General features: G+C 40.7%; 1 long non-coding RNA gene across 1 annotated transcript in view; it reads right to left on the bottom strand.

Moving 5' to 3' along the window:
* Nucleotides 1–18,548, bottom strand: part of LOC122458995 — a 76,438-nt gene that overhangs the window by 24,688 nt on the left and 33,202 nt on the right. Inside the window, exon 3 of the long non-coding RNA XR_006279393.1 lies at nt 8,502–8,593. This is a non-coding gene — a long non-coding RNA (uncharacterized LOC122458995). The remainder of the gene's footprint in view (nt 1–8,501; nt 8,594–18,548) is intronic.

Genomic DNA, 18,548 nt, shown 5'->3' with positions numbered 1-18,548 from the left:
AAAAGTGTTGCAGCTGTTTCATAGAATTCACTATTTATAATTGAAAAGATTCCAGATTTTGTGGTGCCGTGCAAGTGTAACCTTCAACTGTCTTACTTGTCCTTTCTTTTAACAGCAGCACATTCCAAGAGAGGAACTGTGTAGAAATAAAACAGTTTCAGCATGAAGTTAAGTGTTTCTGGCAGTTGACAGTGTGCAATATAATGCTGTATGTAGAAAGAAGATACTCTTCTCTATGTAGCTGGAGGTGGATTCAATAATACAAGGGGGAAAAAAACTGTTTCCAACTGTTGTCTCAGTAGTAATTGGCTGAAAATCTAAGACTCATTCCCAGTTTGCAAAATCTTTTACTGAGTTCCATCATGTATTGAAAGGGAATTTTATGAACAATTTCAAGTCACTTTACTAGCATTATCTATTTAATCTTCACAAACCCAACCTGAGATGTTGGCCCCATTTTAGAGAGAGAGAAATGGGGCTATAAGGTTATTATATGTATTAGTATTTGTCATAAAAATAAAGGGAAGGGTAAACACCTTTAAAATCCCTCCTGGCCAGAGGAAAAACCCTTTCACCTGTAAAGGGTTAAGAAGCTAGGATAACCTCGCTGGCACTTGACCACAATGACCAATGAGGAGACAAGATACTTTCGAAGCTGGAGGGAGGGAGAAACAAAGGGTCGGTCTGTCTGTGTGATGCTTTTGCTGGGGACAGAACAGGAATGGAGTCTTAGAATTTAGTAAGTAATCTAGCTAGATACGCATTAGATTATGATTTCTTTAAATGGCTGAGAAAATTAAGCTGTGCTGAATAGAATGGATATTCCTGTCTTTGTGTCTTTTTGTAACTTAAGGTTTTGCCTAGAGGGATTCTCTATATTTTGAATCTAATTACCCTGTATGCTATTTACCATCCTGATTTTACAGAGGTGATTCTTTTTACCTTTTCTTATATTAAAATTCTTTTTGTAAGAAATTGAATGTTTTTTTCATTGTTCTTAAGATCCAAGGGTTTGGGTCTGTGATCACCTATGCAAATCGGTGAGGATTTTTATCAAGCCTTTATCAAGGGGGGTGCAAGGTTTTGGTGAGGATTTTGGGGGGAAAGACATTTCCAAACAATGCTTTCCCAGTAACCAGTCAAACGTTTTGTGGTGGCAATGGAAGTCCAAGGCAAAGGGTAAAATAGTTTGTACATTGTGGAAGTTTTAACCTAAGCTGGCAAAAGTAAGCTTAGGAGGTTTTCATGCAGGTTCCCACATCTGTATCCTAGAGTTCAGAGTGGAGAAGGAACCTTGACAGTATTATTTATCGTTATTGTTATTTATTTGTGTTAAATTAGCACCTAAAATCCCAGTCATGGGTCAGGGCCCACTGTGCTAAGTGTTGTATACACAAATAACAAAGAATACAGTCCCTGCCTCAGAGAACACACAATCCGCTGGTCAGACAGGACACAATAGATGGACAAAATGGATAACAGTGAGTGAGGTTGGGAGGAAGAGGTAAAAAACTGAACAAATATAGCAGAAAAATGGAAATTTAGGCATGCCAATTACTTAATCACAACCAGACAGTAATGATTTGTAGGGCTCACAGAAGAGGCAGGTTTTAAGGAGATTACTTTCCCAAAACCACAGAGGTAGATCTGACCAAAGGGTGACAGATTTATTAGTGAATAAATTAAATGCAGATTTTTAAAAGATCATAAATAAATTATTTGATGGATCATAATCGCACATTTGAAGAACTGGGCTATTGGTCGATGTACTTACTCAGGCTCCCTGACCTTAGCATTTGAACACCTCAGAAGCATTAATTAATTTATCTTCAATCCACCCAACAGAGCTATGAAACTATTAGTGTCCATCTTTTAGGGACACAAAGCTTAAGCTCTGAGTTAAGCAATTTACCTATCATCACATAGGAAGTTTGGGGTAGAGATGAAATCTGTTGAGTAGAGTTATGCAAAGAACTAATTTTTCACTTTGGTGGCCAAACCACAAAACTGAAAAACATTTTTGTTTCAGATAGACCTGAAACACATTTTTTTTTTAGCAAAACAAACAAGTTAAAAAAGGTTCATTTTGGTCAAACTAACATTTTACCCAATCCAAAATGAAATGTTTTGTTTCTTTTTTGAGGGTTTTTTACCTTTTTAATAAAATAAAATTGAAGGAAACTTCAAATCAAAAAGTAATTTTGACTTTTTCTAATTTTTTTTCCAACCAAAATAATTTGGCAAATTTGACAGAAATTCACAAAATGCTCAGCCAACTTCATTATGCATTTTTGAGCAACAAATGTTTCATCCAAAAAGATTCTACTCCTAAACCCAATTTAAACCAGGAAACCATACTTCCAGACCACTAGACCACACCACTCTCTCCCACATCTCTTTTTCTCTTCCTTGTTCTCCTAATCTTCCCACATGCCCTTTATCTGCATCTACTTCGTGTGCTGCTTGACCATCTATCCACGTCTGTATGTGCCCTTTCCTAACATATACTTTCCCTGGACGGCAGGTATCCAAGGCCGGGGATGCTAAACCTCCACTAACCCAGGCCACAGCTCTGTCCATGCTCCGCCCCAAGGCCCTACCTTCACCCCCCCCCTTCCCTAAAGCTGGCGGGGACTCAGCTCCAGCCAGTGGCCTGGAGCTCAGGGCTCTGGCTAGCCAGTGGCCAGGAGCTGGGAGGGCCAAGGGAGGCTCGGGCTGGTGCTTGGACAGGCCTGAGGGTTGATCCAGCAAGTTGGTCCAGCCCGGTGGTTGGGCCAGCTAGCACAGCTTGGGCAGCTAGGGCCAGCTGGGGTGGCTTGGGCCAGCTGGGATGGCTGGGACAGGCCATCCAGGACTCCTTCGCCCATGGAGAAGGGGGCTCGTGGCTCCAGCCAGGAGGAAGCTCAAAGCTCTGGCCGCAGGAGGCGCTTGGAGCTCTGGCAGGTGTGGAGTGGATCCTTGGACAGAATCGGCGGGGCCGGGGCTAGCCTCCCCGAAGAGGATGTTCGCCCGCTGCCCATGATGCTTTCCATTCCCTCAGTATTCACTACTCTGAATGATCAAGAAGATTCCATTAGAACAAACCTCTTTTTATAACATTCTAGTAGAACTCTTTCATTAGAGCATTCTCTTAATTCTTGGGTCATATTTCTTTCATTTTCCATTTCTAATTAACAATTTTCTATATTTTAGTACAATTTGATATCCCTTGTCCAAACTGTGTTAGAAAAAGCCAAGATCCAATTATAAAACATATTCTTTGCTGCAGAAAGTGGTGGCATTTTCAAGTCTCTGTGCCTAGCTTTATGAAGAATTTGGACAGAGAACAACATTGAATCCTATAATTGTTCTGTGTTTTGAAGCATGATTTATGACAGCTGTGAGAGTAGAAGTGAGTACTGAGGGTTGGCAAATCAGTTAAATTTTCACACTACTACTAACTGATCAGATGAAGCTGATCATTAGAAGTAATAAAAACAATGTGTTGTTCAGAGGAAAAAGGATGCCACAGAAGTTCAATCAGGACTCCAGTTCCAATGCAAAGATTTCAAATATAGTTTCCTATAGTATTATCACCATTTCCACAGGGTCAAGTTACAATTAAGACACAGCAGTGAAAAGCTACTCCACATCATTAATCCTCACTAGTTATTTGCAAGCCTTTCAGATCAGCAACTAGACCCAAGGTAGATGACTAAAATGAAGCAGACTGAGCATTGTTAGTAAGTGCACTGAACATGATCAAGAGAAGCAGTCAAGAGAAAGAGAGGGTTCTCTCTGAACTAAGCAGTTATCCAAGATCTTGCAATTTTAAGTGTGCACATCCTGCCAGATCAATAGCCAGTGCAGGGAAATGGTTTGATTTGTGTCACACACATGGTCTAAGCAGTGGGTATATATATCAGTGGAGAAGGACCAATTTAGTCTGCAGCAGAGGGGCAAACTGATAGCGAAGGAAGAGATTGCGAAGAGGAAAAGCTGAGTAATTGTGAATACAAAGAAAAGGAGCACTTGTGGCACCTTAGAGACTAACAAATTTATTTGAGCATAAGCTTTTGTGAGCTACAGCTCACTTCATCGAATGCATTCAGTGGAAAATACAGTGGGAAGATTTATATACACAGAGAACATGAAACAATGGGTGTTACCATACACACTGTAACGAGAGTGATCAGGTAAGGTGAGCTATTACCAGCAGGAGCACGGGGCGGGACGTGACATTTTGTAGTGATAATCAAGGTGGGCCATTTCCAGCAGTTGACAAGAACGTCTGAGGAACAGTGGGGAATGGGAGGGGTGGGATAAACATGGGGAAATAGTTTTACTTTGTGTAATGACCCATCCACTCCCAGTCTCTATTCAAGCCTAAGTTAATTGTATCCAGTTTGCAAATGAATTCCAATTCAGCAGTCTCAGACGTTCTTGTCAACTGCTGGAAATGGCCCACCTTGATTATCACTACAAAAGGTTCTCCCCCTCCCCCGCTCTCCTGCTGGTAATAGCTCACCTTACCTGATCACTCTCCTTACAGTTTTCAGAGTAGCAGCCATGTTAGTCTGTATTCGCAAAAAGAAAAGGAGTACTTGTGGCACCTTAGAGACTAACAAATTTATTAGAGCATAAGCTTTCGTGAGCTACAGCTCACTTCATCGGATGCATTTCCGATGCATCTGATGAAGTGAGCTGTAGCTCACGAAAGCTTATGCTCTAATAAATTTGTTAGTCTCTAAGGTGCCACAAGTACTCCTTTTCTTTCTCCTTACAGTGTATATGGTAACACCCATTGTTTCATGTTCACTGTGTATATAAATCTCCCCACTATATTTTCCACTGAATGCATCCGATGAACTGAGCTGTAGCTCATGAAAGCTTATGCTCAGATAAATTTGTTAGTCTCTAAGGTGCCACAAGTACTCCTTTTCTTTTTGCAAATACAGACTAACACAGCTGCTACTCTGAAACTGTGAATACAAAGCTGTTTTGACTGTCTGCATTATTTAAGCACCGACCATGGATCCTGATCCATTATAGTTATAATAAAGCATTGTCTCTACAGTTAAAAATGACACATTGAAAATATTTTCTCCTTTTCATGGCTGGCACTGCCATGCGACATAGTTAATGCAAGAGAAAAATAAATTCCAGTAACCAAAGTCACGCTTTGTACTCTACTAAAGCCCAGCTGTCAGGCAGAGTTAAGGAAATGATTGTGCTGTTTGTGCCATTTCTAATTAATAACAACTAAGGATTAATAAAGCAATTTGGAAGAAGAATGTACCAGGTAAGGATTTATGGACAGATGAAAGTTGCTTTATTGTAAATAATCATGAAGAAAATTAAATGGGAGCTAAGACATTTTACAGTGCAGCAAAAAATGTTTAACACATCTTTCAAGCTCTGCTTCTCTTGGAAGAACATTAATGGAGGTTGAGGTACTGACAACTTGCAATTTTACCTAAGACAAATAGATACCATTACTTCAGTATCAGCAGCATTGTCTTGCACTTTCCTGTGTTACTGCAGAAAGTACCATAACCGGCCCCACTGCAGGGAGTCACTGTGCGTGCTGGCATAAACAAGTCCTCTTGTGTTGAGTGTACAACATGCTTACAGGGAAATGCTGGGGGTGTGCCAAGTGGTAGGCTTTTCAGATTTTCAACCTCAGGGGGTTCCCATAGATACTCACAGATTCTGGTGACAAAACAAAGGACTCCTTTATAGGGCTTCCGGAAAGAAAAGTGCAATTATCCCAGGTACAATTTCTTTAAGAGTTTCTGTAAACAAACTAAATTCCAGTTTCCAACCCAGACCCTAAAGGTGAGGCTGCTCAAGCCAAGTGTCAGGGATACTTTTCCATGAGAAAATCATGCACTGGCCTGCAGATCCCCTGGCCAGAGTTCAGTTCTCTTGTTCATCTTGTTTGAATCCATTTTCACATTTCTCCTAACCTCTCCCCAACTACATGCTGCTCCCAAGTGTTGTAGCTCAGTTCTCAGGCTTTCGGACGCAGCTCCCAAGCTGCTCAGCCTTCTCTCCACAATCAACTCCCAGACTGCTCCCTTTCACCTTCTACTTCTTCCCACCCACATATCCTCTAGCTACTTACTTCCTGTGCCAGTTCCCTCTCACCTCTGGCAACACCTACCTTTCCTGTGCTAAAAGGATTATGGACCAATCTACTGGCTGACTACTGATCTGGGTGGTAACCATTCCCAGTAATGAGCCAGAATGTTCATTACAGTACTTTGAATATTGCAGGTACTGAGGCTAACTTCTGCAAATGCAAATCTTATTTAATTATCTAAAGCAAATGACAAGTTTTTAAGTGCCACCACTGTACTTCTTGGCTCTGTGCAAAGAGAGGCACTCTGCCACACTTCCCCACATCCCTTTCTCATGCAAGTTTTCCACACAGATTATGGGAGACCAGTGTCATATCCTGCCATGTTGCAGGTTCACAGGCTAGATGGCCCTCTAGAAGTCTCTGCCAAGCCAATCTACTGTATCATTCTAATTTCATTGAGCAAACACCAGGCCCTCTGCACTGCAGTGCCACCAAGGCAACATGTTTGTTCCAAACCAGGGTTCTCAAACTTCATTGCACTGTGACTCCCTTCTGCCAATAAAAATTACTTCACGACCCCAGGAGCGGGGACCGAAGCCCGAGTCCACCCATGCCTCACTGCCCCGGGTGGCGGGGGAAAAAGCCCGAGTCCCACCACTCTGGGCAGGGGGCCAAAGCTGAAGATCAAAGGCTTCAGCCCCAGGCAGGGGGCCTACAACCTGAGCCCTGCAGCCCAGGGTTGAAGCCCTCAGGCTTTAGCTTTGGCCCAGGGCAGTGGGGTTTGGACTTCAGCCCCAGATCCCAGAAAGTTTAAACCAACCCTGGCAACCCCATTCAAAGGGGGTCATGACCCACTTTGCGGTCCCGACCCACAGTTTGAGAAGCACTGTTCCAGACTAATTGCCTAGCTCCTGCACACTGGGAACCTTCTCCACCTCTCACTTAAACTAGAGTCAAACAGGAATAACTCCACTTCCATCGATGAAATCAGACTGGTATAAAACTGGTTTGAATAAGAGCAGAATCAGGCCCCTGACCTGCAGGTAATTAGGAGATTGGATTATTGGATGGGGAATAGGCAACATTATTATTCACCTGCAAGTAGAAACTAGTGCCTGGCATTTCACCTTTCACATAATATCAGTCCAATTTTGATGGCAATTAGCATCATACGTTAATACCAAGTGCAGCAGACAGCCTCGATGAGAGTGAGATTGTGTCTAGAATTGGAAAATGATTATTGTACATTAATTTATATTACAGCCATATTTAAAGACCCCATCCAGGATCAGGGCCCCATTCTGCTATACACAGTGAGAAACAGTCCCTGCTACGAAGAGTTTACAGTGAAGATCGGCAATGGGCAGGAGGTGAAAGAGGCAGAGTAACTCATATAGAGTTACACAGCAGATTAGTAGTGAGGGTAACCAGATGTCCTGATTTTATAGGGACAGTACCGATTCTGGGGTATTTTTCTTATATAGGCTCCTATTACCCCCCACCCCCATCCTGATTTTTCACACTTGCTGTCTGGACAACCTATTAGTAATAGACCCAGAATTAAAACCTAGGTCTAAGGACTCCCAGGCTAGGTCCCTAGCCACTAGTCCAGCATATGGTATTCTATTACTTGGTGGGGAGAGAAGGAGAGATGTTATAATGTTTGTCTCTATGTTGTATTCTGTCTGTGGTTTTGTTTTTCATTGCAGCATCAAAGTACCATATACGTGAGGTTGATGAAGCTGCCTGAGATACAGGTTTGCCACATGGATTCTCTCCTGTTCTTCTTCTCTTGGTCTCTTCCCTTCTCTAGGTGAAATACACACCACCTAAATAAAGCCCTAGTAATTGGGCTCTGTATGGGTGAGTGCAGAGGAAGTCGGCAGGTGAAATCCATTGCCAACAGCTAGAGCACAGGACTACTGCACAATTCCCTGCCCTATGAATAACATGGCTCTTTTGATGACCCACTCCTGGTTCACTCCATTCATGACCTTCCACATCATCTTATGGAAATGTAGGGGGAGAATTTTCTGAATTTCTGTTTTGGCATTAATGCCCACATGCCATCTTGAATTTCTGGCAACAACAACTAGGAATCCATCTTGGCTGGCCTTCTTCCCCCTCCTCTGGTATAGTTTCCTGCCCTTTCTACCGAAAGGCAGGCAACCATGTGACATGTGATTTGCACAGTAACAGCAGGGCATATAAAGGTTAGCACATCAGAGGGAAGCTGCTGCCCAGCTGAGTGGCAGAGTGCTGGACCACAGCAATGTGTTCTACTCAGGTGCATAAGCCAGAGCACTGCGCCTTAGGGTTGTGGGAGGATTTTACACACTGCTAGCTGCCATCCTCTCACCTGGATCTTACTTGCACCCACGATGACACAGGGAAGAAGAAAGAAGAATCACCTGCATCAAGCAGAGTTATCATCTACCTGTTGCTGAGGTCCACTCCTCACCCTGCTGAGTTAGCTGGTCGGTTCCAGAGCTGATCTGTGTTGTGAGGTCAGGAGGCTCCAGGCACAAGCTGCAAGAAATGGTAGAGACCTTTTAAGTCTTCCATACCCCTTACCTGGGACCCACCTTGGGAAGGGAGTAAACCCTTTTTGGTCACAGTCAGTATAGTTATAGTGTCACCTTTACCTGTTTATCTTGCTTACCTGTGTTGGGAGTCCTTTATAGCATACCCCCTTTACTTATCTTGTTTCTAATAAACATACCTGAGTTTTACTCCTACACTCACTTGTTGGTTTTTATTTTGGGCAATCTTAAACCCCGATGATAGTAGCGGGTAGGGATGAATCTCTCGACTGGTCTCTGGCCAGCCTAAAACCAGTCAACAGAAAAGGATGTCCCATTGCTTTTGCTGTGCGCCTTGCTGTTTAATACAAATCATCACAGTTTTGGTAACTGCCCTGCATGTGCGTGTTTGCTATGTTGCGTCAGTTGATACTTTTCTACCAAGCAGTGGAACTGAGAGCAACCTACTGAATGTGGGCAGATCTCAGGGAGGGTAGAAAGGAAAGAGACCAGGACAGATGACAAGTCAGTCTCAGCTCTTTTGCTTATCTTTCCTTTCAAGTCTACCTTCTATTTGCTCTCTATTCACTGGGGGTCCAGACTCCATCTTACTATTGGCAGTGAAAGGAGATGCTCCCTGGGGAGAGCCAAGAGGATAACATCAGGTAACTTCTACTTATAGAATCCTTGTACTGCTCTTTCCACTGCAGTATATGAGCACTGCCAGTAGTGCTATAAGCCATGTAACTAACATCTGTCATGTGAAATTTGATCTCATCTCTCATTTCTCTCCATGGCAGATGTTAGTCATATTGGTTAATGCACTACAGGAAGGCAGGATAATGACAGTATGGCGTTCGGATACTCAGGATGGAACAGAACCGGTAATATTATATAGAACATGTGTATAACAGCTGTAAAGTCTTCTGTGACTAAATCTTGCTACTCCATATTGGGGCCCCTATTTCTGTCTGACCCACCTAGTCCTATACATCCACATGCTTTACAATGTCATTGGCACAAACAGCTACTGGCCACATAGCAAATGTGCAGAGCTCTGCACATTTCTTTTTTGATTACCCTCCCCCACCAATTTCATCCACGTTTTCTGGCAGATGCATCTCCTTATTTCTGAACATTTTGGGTTGCTTTTTGAAAACCAAAGGGGAAACAAGCACACTCACAGATTCTGATCTGTAGACACAACTGCTTATGGATTTGGGGACATTTAGCCCTAGATCCTTTAACAGAAAACCTTATAGGTAGAAGGCAACACATTTCCAGTTTGAATAATAATATGTTGAGATCCCTTCCAACCCTGATGTTCTATGATTCGATGGTTCTAATCATTGCCATAAGTCTCTCAATTTCTGGAATTACATTTACTGGTATGAAAAAGTATATATTTTAAAGATGAATAAAACCACGTGATATATTTTGACCTTGCTCAGATAACAAGCAGTACTGATGAATAAAGCTAATAAGCTATGTCTTTTTAAAAAAATTGAAACATAAGTTGAGAAAATAAATTGTTTCTTAGCATCCTCCATTTTTCTCTGACATGTAGTTGTAATTTTATAGTGACAAATCTTTCCATTTTCTTTTTTCCCCTTTTCCTTGATTTCCGTACTCAGAAGCCAAATGTCGAGATTGTCAGCTGGTTGGGATAATTTTTTATAGGACAATAGGATGAGAATTCAAGTAAACAGCTTCCTTCTTGGATTATCCATTTACTAAACACAGCTGTGGTTCTGCCTTTTGATTATCTCCCTGTTTCAATTTCATTTGGAGAATGACTTGTTATAACAATGGAAAAGATCCATTTCTCTGGATGCCACATGCTACAGATATATTATCAGCAAAGAATTTACCTTACCATGAGCTAAATTCTGCTTACATCAGTACCAGTTCAAAGTAACACCAATACCCTAAGTGCAGGTAGAATGCATATGCAGGACGTGGACCCAATTTCCTTAACTATTTATTTATCTGGTTCTTTATGTATCAATTTATGTATAATTATCCCCTCTGTATATTTAAGGAACTGAATATATATGTGTACATGCATAAAGCCATTATAATCATCTGTAGAGTATTATTTTATAACTAGATTAGTGAGATTAATTTTTAAAAGGAATTTGAATCGTTAATAGATCCTATATGTTCATGAGCCCTAATGCACAGTGTAATGTTTAAAAGAAGGTTCATTCAAAAACATTTATAGTGTTTTATGAAAATAACCAAAGTAGAAGAAACATCAAGAACAATGATAGTGGTAATAAAGAAATGCCACTAGCTAATCCTTCTGCTTGGAAAACAAAATCATGAATCAGATCCTCAGCCGGTTAAACCAAAGTATTTCCATATACTTCAGTTGAATAACTGAATCCATTGGTGTCAATGGAGCAGCACCAGTTTACACCAGCAAAGGATCTGGCTCTATATATTTTTATCTTATCCTTTCTACCCTAAAGACCTCATTGCCTTTCTACTGGATTTTAGTTTTATTAGAGAGCATAAAGGAGTTTGGGATAGACTGTGCCCAGCCTCTACATGGATTAGCAAAATAGGCACACAACAGAACTCCCCATTCAGGAAATACAAGAATTCTGAAGGCACTAGTCTTTGCAAAGGATGTGGAGAGGCCTTAGCACCACTCTTCCAGTGGCAGAGCTGGCTAGCAGTAGAGTGGAGTACATACTGTGCCATCTGAGGGAAGCTCAGTTCTGCAGACATTAAGCTGCATTCACGCTAGGCTGACAAGAGATAGTATGCACCTCCCTCATTCAGGGGCAGCTGAGGACCAGTTTGGCTCATGACACAGGCTAGGGCAGTCCTGAGATAAAAAGTAGATGAGGCAATTGTTTCACTGCTTCTCTGAATCTGATCACAATCGCTTTCTCTAAACTCTATTACCAGTAGATTAAGGCCATAAAGGTCTACTGCTGACTCTGATGATGAGGAAACATTACATTTAGGGGACGGTGGGAAAAAGAACATTTTAAATATAGTATCTTCATTTTTCTGGTTTATTTCATTTTTATGTTGTCAGAACTTCACTAGCAATAACATGTTAAACAGATACATTAGCTACTGTAGATACATAGCATGTCTTCAAGAATGTGTCATCTCAATTACCGATGATACCACTGCAAGTTAACTGTCTTAACAATAGAGAAGCCTTTTTGACAAAGAGCAGAGGAGGGAGCATAATTTGAGACACATTTTTCTTTGAGGTAACTGGATCATAAGAAATAAAGCACACATAATAAACTCTTCCTTGTGCATGGTGATTCATAGGTACTGGAATTAAGGGTGCTGCTGCACCCCCTGGATTGAAGTGATTTCCATCATATACAGGGTTTACAGTTTGGTTCAGAGTAGCAGCCGTGTTAGTCTGTATCCGCAAACAGAAAAGGAGTACTTGTGGCACCTTAGAGACTAACAAATTTATTTGAGCATAAGCTTTCGTGAGCTACAGCTCACTTCATCAGTGACTCTCAGGACCCACACTATACAAGTTGTTCCAGCACCACTGTAGGGATACTTAATATGTCATTTACAATACGTTTTTAATTGCTATCAACCATACTAAAACAAAAAACAAAAAAAACACAGGTTGCATTTCAATGTCCACCTACATCTGAATTTGAAAAATAAAAATTGTAGAATCTAAAGTACTATAAGTTATAAGTCACAGATGATATGAAGATGTTCAAAATTAGGTTTTAATCCTGAATTCCTTGTCTCCCATGTCTTCAGTATAAAACAAATGCAGAATTGAACCTTTACAGTTTCACCAATCTTATTTACATTCCATAGCACTGGACTCATAAGTGACCCCCGGAACTCAATTGAACTACTCACAGAACTACTCCATAAGGGTAGAAGGTGTCACAATCAGGCCCACCATGAGCTGCCATACCAAATAAATGCAAGACGTCCCCTGTTAATTTTTCATTATGATTCATCATAATGTAGCTCTGTGAAAATGTTCAGCTAAGCTGCTTAAGAAATTATTTAAAAATTTAAACTGGTTTCCTTAGCGTGCCCTCCATTATCTTGCAGTTACCCTAGAATTTTGTTGTATAAAATGAGTTCTCCCAGATAGCACACAATTTGTCTCTGTGGTATGTAGCATACTTTCACCACTGCATTTTTCCGATAAGGCATTAATAGAGAAGCCCTTACTAAATGTATGTTATTGCTCCATTTTCCGTAAAGAAGGTTTATTTTACAAAAGCTAGTACTCAGATGCTGCTGTTCTACAACACTTTTACAATGTTAATATGAGTCAATGGCACAATGACAGAGAACTATGATTTCATATCAGCTGGGCTAAAACTTCAAGCTTGAACAAAATGTTTTAGTCACAAGAGACAATATTGTCAATGAACAAAAAGAGATTTTCCATTTATCTTGTCCAACAGAGTATAAACACAGTATAAAAACATATTACAGCAGCACTTACTAGCATCACTTCAACTGAAGAGAGCTTTCATACCAAGTAAAATGTTAAGATTTATTTTACTTTTAACTTGGAGCTATTTGCCTTTCAGGTGCCCTGGCCACTTTTGCTGATTATCCCAGATATTTGTTCTCATATATGCCGTCTGCACCAGACTGTACTTACCTCATGCTGATTAGTGACATCACAAACATTTATACTTCGATACTGTGATGTCAAAATTAAGACTTAACTACAAAAACAAGCAGAAGGAACACAAAAATGAAAGAGAAAAAGGCCAGATTTTTAATGGCATTTAGGTACCTAAAGATGCAGATAGATTCTTTGTGGGGTTTCCAAAAGCAGCTGAATGCTTAGCTCCTTTTGATTTCAATCTTATCCTATTTTAGATGAGCTTAATCCTGGACCCAACCACAGGGATAAATGCTTCCATAAATTGTAGTAATCATTAAATGATTTGTGATGAACTAGCACTTCTGGGGGAATTTTTACTCTACTGGAGTCACACTTTGACAAATCCTTATTTTACGAACAAAGTCTTTAGCAGATTCCCCCAGAGCAGGTAAGAGACATGCTCTGACTGTTCTGACAGGGTTATGTATTCATGAATTGTTGAGTCACATTAGAAGATAAACCCCAATTCCCTGAAATCTGTAATTGAAGAGCAACATCAGATCCATAGTAAGTGAAAGAGCACCGGATGAATAACAACATAGAATTGGAGTGGAAAGCTTATGCCATCATAAACATTCAGACATCTGAAGACAGGTAAATCATTGCTGGAATAGGTTATCAACCATATCTCTAGAAAAGCCAAAGGGAAGCCATACAAGTATTGGTGATAAAACTTGCACCAACTACATAGTGATTAAACTAACTATGGCATTAATGATTGGGATAGTCTAGTTCATAAAATATCTACATTCCATTTTAGAATAATGTCATGTGATGAGGGATTAACCATTTGTAATCCTGACCCATGTACAAATGGTTGTAGCCAGGAAATACAGTTCAGAGTCTCTAACCAGCATATCAGTGTTTCACACCTGCATTACATGTTTGGCAAAAAATGAAGTAAATGAAGTCACTTTGAACCCTCACAGAGAATTGAAGGAGATGGTCCAGCACTTCCAAATATTTCTGAGGGGAAATAATGCTGAAGAGAACTGGGAGAGAGTTAAATCCTCCACTCTACTCTCTGTTGCAGAAAAATCATAGTTAACCCTTTGGGGATTAGAGAGCTACAATACATTCCAGTGGGAGCATGACACAGATTGCAAACTGCTACACAAAATAATTCAAAAGTTTCAAGACTTCCTAATGTCACTTGGGAAAGGCACCTTTAAAAAAAAAAAAACCACCAAGAAGCCTGCTGCCTGCCTGGTGAGACCAGACTGTTGACCACTATGTGATATACTTTTGTAATGAAAAGTTCAGTCACGTGAAGCTGAACCATTAAAAAATGGACTCAGACTAATTTGTGGTATGACCAATAAGTGGAGCAAAGCAAGATTGTGGGAAGCAGTAGACATTTGTAGGGCTAGTAAAAACTGCACTTCACAAATGAAGTGAAAGCAAGCAAGCAGTGAAAGTACTGAAGTGCATCTAATTAAAACGGCACAGCATGGCATAAAGACAGACTATAAGGGTAAACAAAAACAGAGATCAGATTTGTTGGCAATAAATGTTAAGGTAACCACCACATGAAACAAAGAGATGCAGTGTCATGTATTCAATAAAAGTTCTATTCTAATGCACACACACACACGCTCACAATCAAAAGTATTGCACCCTAACACACGTATTCAAAATCACTTTCCTCTCAGAATCACAACCACTTTCACCCACACACACTGGAATTCAGGACTCTTCACGTTACACAATCCATTCCCCCTTCAGACTCCATCATGTCCTCCTACTTGTAGCCCCTTTGGGGCCTAAATCTCTCATGCCTGCTTCTTGTCTCCCTTACAAACCTTGAAGGAGATGGTGTATTTCCCATTTTCTCTTGTTACTTTGAACCACCTGTTTTTTTTCTTCCATTCTGCTTCAGGGTCTCCAGCTGCAGCATTCTATTTCTCCCTGCTGTTTCAAGGTTCTCAGCATTAGCCTTCATTCATTTCTTCCTGGCTCCAGCTTTCCTTCCCACTTATCCCCCAGCTCCTTCTCCATCCTACCCAGCTGGGGGTACCCTTGTGGGCTGGTCTCAGTGGCTCACCCAAGTGGCAGTCTCCTTAGGGGCTCCTCTTGGTGGCTCATGGTAATCTCTCCATAGTCACCTCCATTGACAGTTCCCTCCAGCATAGGGTGACCAGATAGCAAGTGTGAAAAATAAAATTGGGGTGGGGGTGGTGTAGTTGCCTATATAAGACAAAGCCCCTAATATCAAGATGGTCTCAATAATATCAGGACATCTGGTCACTCTACTCCTGTAGCTCACTGCACTGATGGCTCTTTCTGCAGTCTCATTAGCTGTCTATCAAGAGACAAGTCCCTCCAGTGTAGATCCTTCTCATGGCGGTGGCAACTTCATCTGATGCCAGCTTCCTCCTGTTCCAGGAATCATAGTTGCTTCTGGGTGATGTAGAGGGGGAGACTATTCTTTTTATGGAGTAACTACCTCTAGTGTTAGCTCCAGTTCCATGACTTCCTGGCTGGAGCAGCACTAAAGCTGCTCAAGCAGCGGTGAGAAGGCTGGAAGGATGCAGGGCTGGGGGAACACAAACTTTTTTTTTAATTCAGAAATTATAAAATTCAAAATCTCATTAAAATTTTAGCATTTTCAACCAGCTGTACATAAGGAGATGGAGCCAACAGCAATCCTCAGCTCTCTGTGGAAGGGATCTGCAGGCCACAGTTTGGGTACTTCAATTTTAAAGTAGGCTGCACTTCTCTTAAAAAGATGGCTCTGACAGAATGAAGGGTTTCTTCTCAACTTATCAGTAAATCAGGGTCAGCTATCCAGAAATCTGCTAGTCACAGCACATTCCATGTACCACAGTGGAAAGGATTCCAAATATGTATGCCTAATCATCCTGCACCACATATTGTAAAAAAAAAAAAAAAAAAAAAAAAAAAAAAAAAAACACACCACTGTCTTTCTATGCCTTCCTTTCCCCATACTCTACCTTCGCTTTCACTCTGATATTTACATAGTCTACACATTGTCATTTTGCTAAGGTGGCAGAAGATAATATACTATAAGCATTTCCAACTATCATTTTGTCAGCAGGACTAACTTGAATGCAGTTTACCGACCAAGTGAAAGCATGTGAAAACAGGAACGAAGCAGCACAAAATACAGAGGGTCAAAATTTGTTCTCACTTATACTCACGCAACTACATTGACTTCAGTGTCTGATGGTAACTGAGAAAAATTTGGCCCATTATGTTTATCTTGCCCTTCCTGGGTTGGTTCAGTTGCTAATCCTATATGCTATAGGTAGATTTCTCATTGTCAAGATGAGTATATGGAATAAATGTGCATTTCATTTAGCAAAACCAACCATTAAAAATTGATGCAAAGTGGCATTGCTGTTGTTCTTTTGCATCTAGTCCTAGGTTCAACTGGGGATTACATTGCCTGATGTCCCAAACATTAATAATCGCTGAGGCTGTCATTTATGAGACTATCGTGAAGAATGCTTCCAGGTTTCAGAGGAATGTCTTTTAAAAGACTAGAGTAGATACTGACATGCCCAGGTGGCTGCTTCAATTAATTGCTTCAATTAATTGAATGTCAATTAATTGCTGCTCAGCTATCCCCTTCTTCACAAATATTAATAAGAAAATCAATATGCATTGTTTTTCTGCATTTAACCAAGTGTTTCCATATTCTCATGTGCAAATTCAAATTATGCAAAAACATCTGCTACTTAGTCTAAAATTTGTTTAAAAATATAATCACAACCATCTATCTCATGCAGAGGGGTTACTGCTCTTCTGTCATCATAATGGTATGAAAATGTAATGATGCATTCCAACAAAGGAATATTTCTTTTCTTTGGTGTTTATGATCAGCTCTCATAAAGACAGCCAACATTAAGCTCAGAATATAAACCATGTATCCTTCAGTAGGTGAGATGGAACCAATGATGACTGTTGCCATGTTTATGAAAGGTGCTTTTCAGAAGTGAGTTGATTGTAGACATAGTAATGTTTTTTAGAAAGCAACTCCCCACCACACTCAGTTGGGGCAATCTACAAGGGGAAAAAAAGATTTTAAAATGTACTGTTTTGTACAGAGTGAGAAAATAAAAACATCATACAACATGAAGAAAATTAATCAACAGTCTCATAGAAAAAGAAGTGGTGGGGAGAGATTTGGAATGCATGTGTTTGAAGTGTGTGTGTGTAAATAAACATGGGGCAAAGGCACCATTCTTAAAAAACACTTTTGAAGTGAAAAATTCTCCACGTGTTTTGTTTTGTTTTTTAAAGTAGGAGGAGATGAAGTGAGACAGATGTCAAAGAAATGCAAGTTTCATGCGCACCATACTTAGGCAGGATCCTCTGCTAACATGAGAAAATGAGATATCCAAGAGATACACCCTATATCTACACAGCAAAAGAAGCCCCGTGGCAGCAAGTTATACCCTACCATCTACACTGAACAAAAAGAACCCCCTGGTAGAGAATCATACCCTATGTCTATGTGGGGGGGAACCCACATGCAGCAGTAAGTCTTAGAGCCTGGGTCAACGACTCAGGCTTGCACTGAGGGACTTAAAACAACAGTGCAGAGATTCCCACTCAGGATTAAGCCCAGACTCTTATATCTGATGAGGGGGATAGGCATACATACCCATCACTAAAGAGATCTCAGATAGAAGCACCATTTAAAAACTAACAGTGCCATTTTAAAATCATTCTGCCATTGTGAGCAACCTATGTAAAGAATGCAGGGAAGGGGTAATATGATCACTGTTGCTCAAAAAAGTAAGTGAACATGCTGTTGCATTCCAAACAAGCTGCAGGCAACAGAGAAGCCCTGCTAATAGAGAATTACAGTAAACATGCCTGATGGTCACAAGGGCATGTATTGCTGTTGTGAGGTTAAACATGGAATAAATAAAGACAGAACTGGTCTGTGCCAACTGACCTACTGGAAAAAAACTGCTTTGATAAACAACTGATGCAAGGTTTTTCATGGGAAAGGCTTGGTCAGAAGCAGTGCCAAAACTCTTAACCTTGATTCCTACTTCAGAGCAAGTTCCCACCATAAGTAAGGTCACAAAAAGGAGAGCGAGCATAACAATGATATCTACCCATCAGTAAAATATCTGTTTGCCTAGGGTTGAGGATAGGATTGTTCTGATGCTTCCACCTTGCAATATCCTCCAACCAAAAGATACAGTATATAGTTGTGTATCAACAGTATAATGATATTCTCCCTTATGTTTGGAAATGGCCTCAAGAGAAGACCTCCTCTAAACGCTGAATTACAGGGGAGATAGCATAGTTAAGTAATGGATTTTCTAGGAACTATTTTGTC

Source organism: Dermochelys coriacea, chromosome 2 (genome assembly GCF_009764565.3).
Source record: "Dermochelys coriacea isolate rDerCor1 chromosome 2, rDerCor1.pri.v4, whole genome shotgun sequence".
In the NCBI taxonomy this organism is placed as follows: Eukaryota; Metazoa; Chordata; order Testudines; family Dermochelyidae; genus Dermochelys; species Dermochelys coriacea.
The sequence above is the reverse complement of the archived record's forward strand: the minus strand, read 5'-3'. Positions and strand labels throughout refer to the sequence as shown.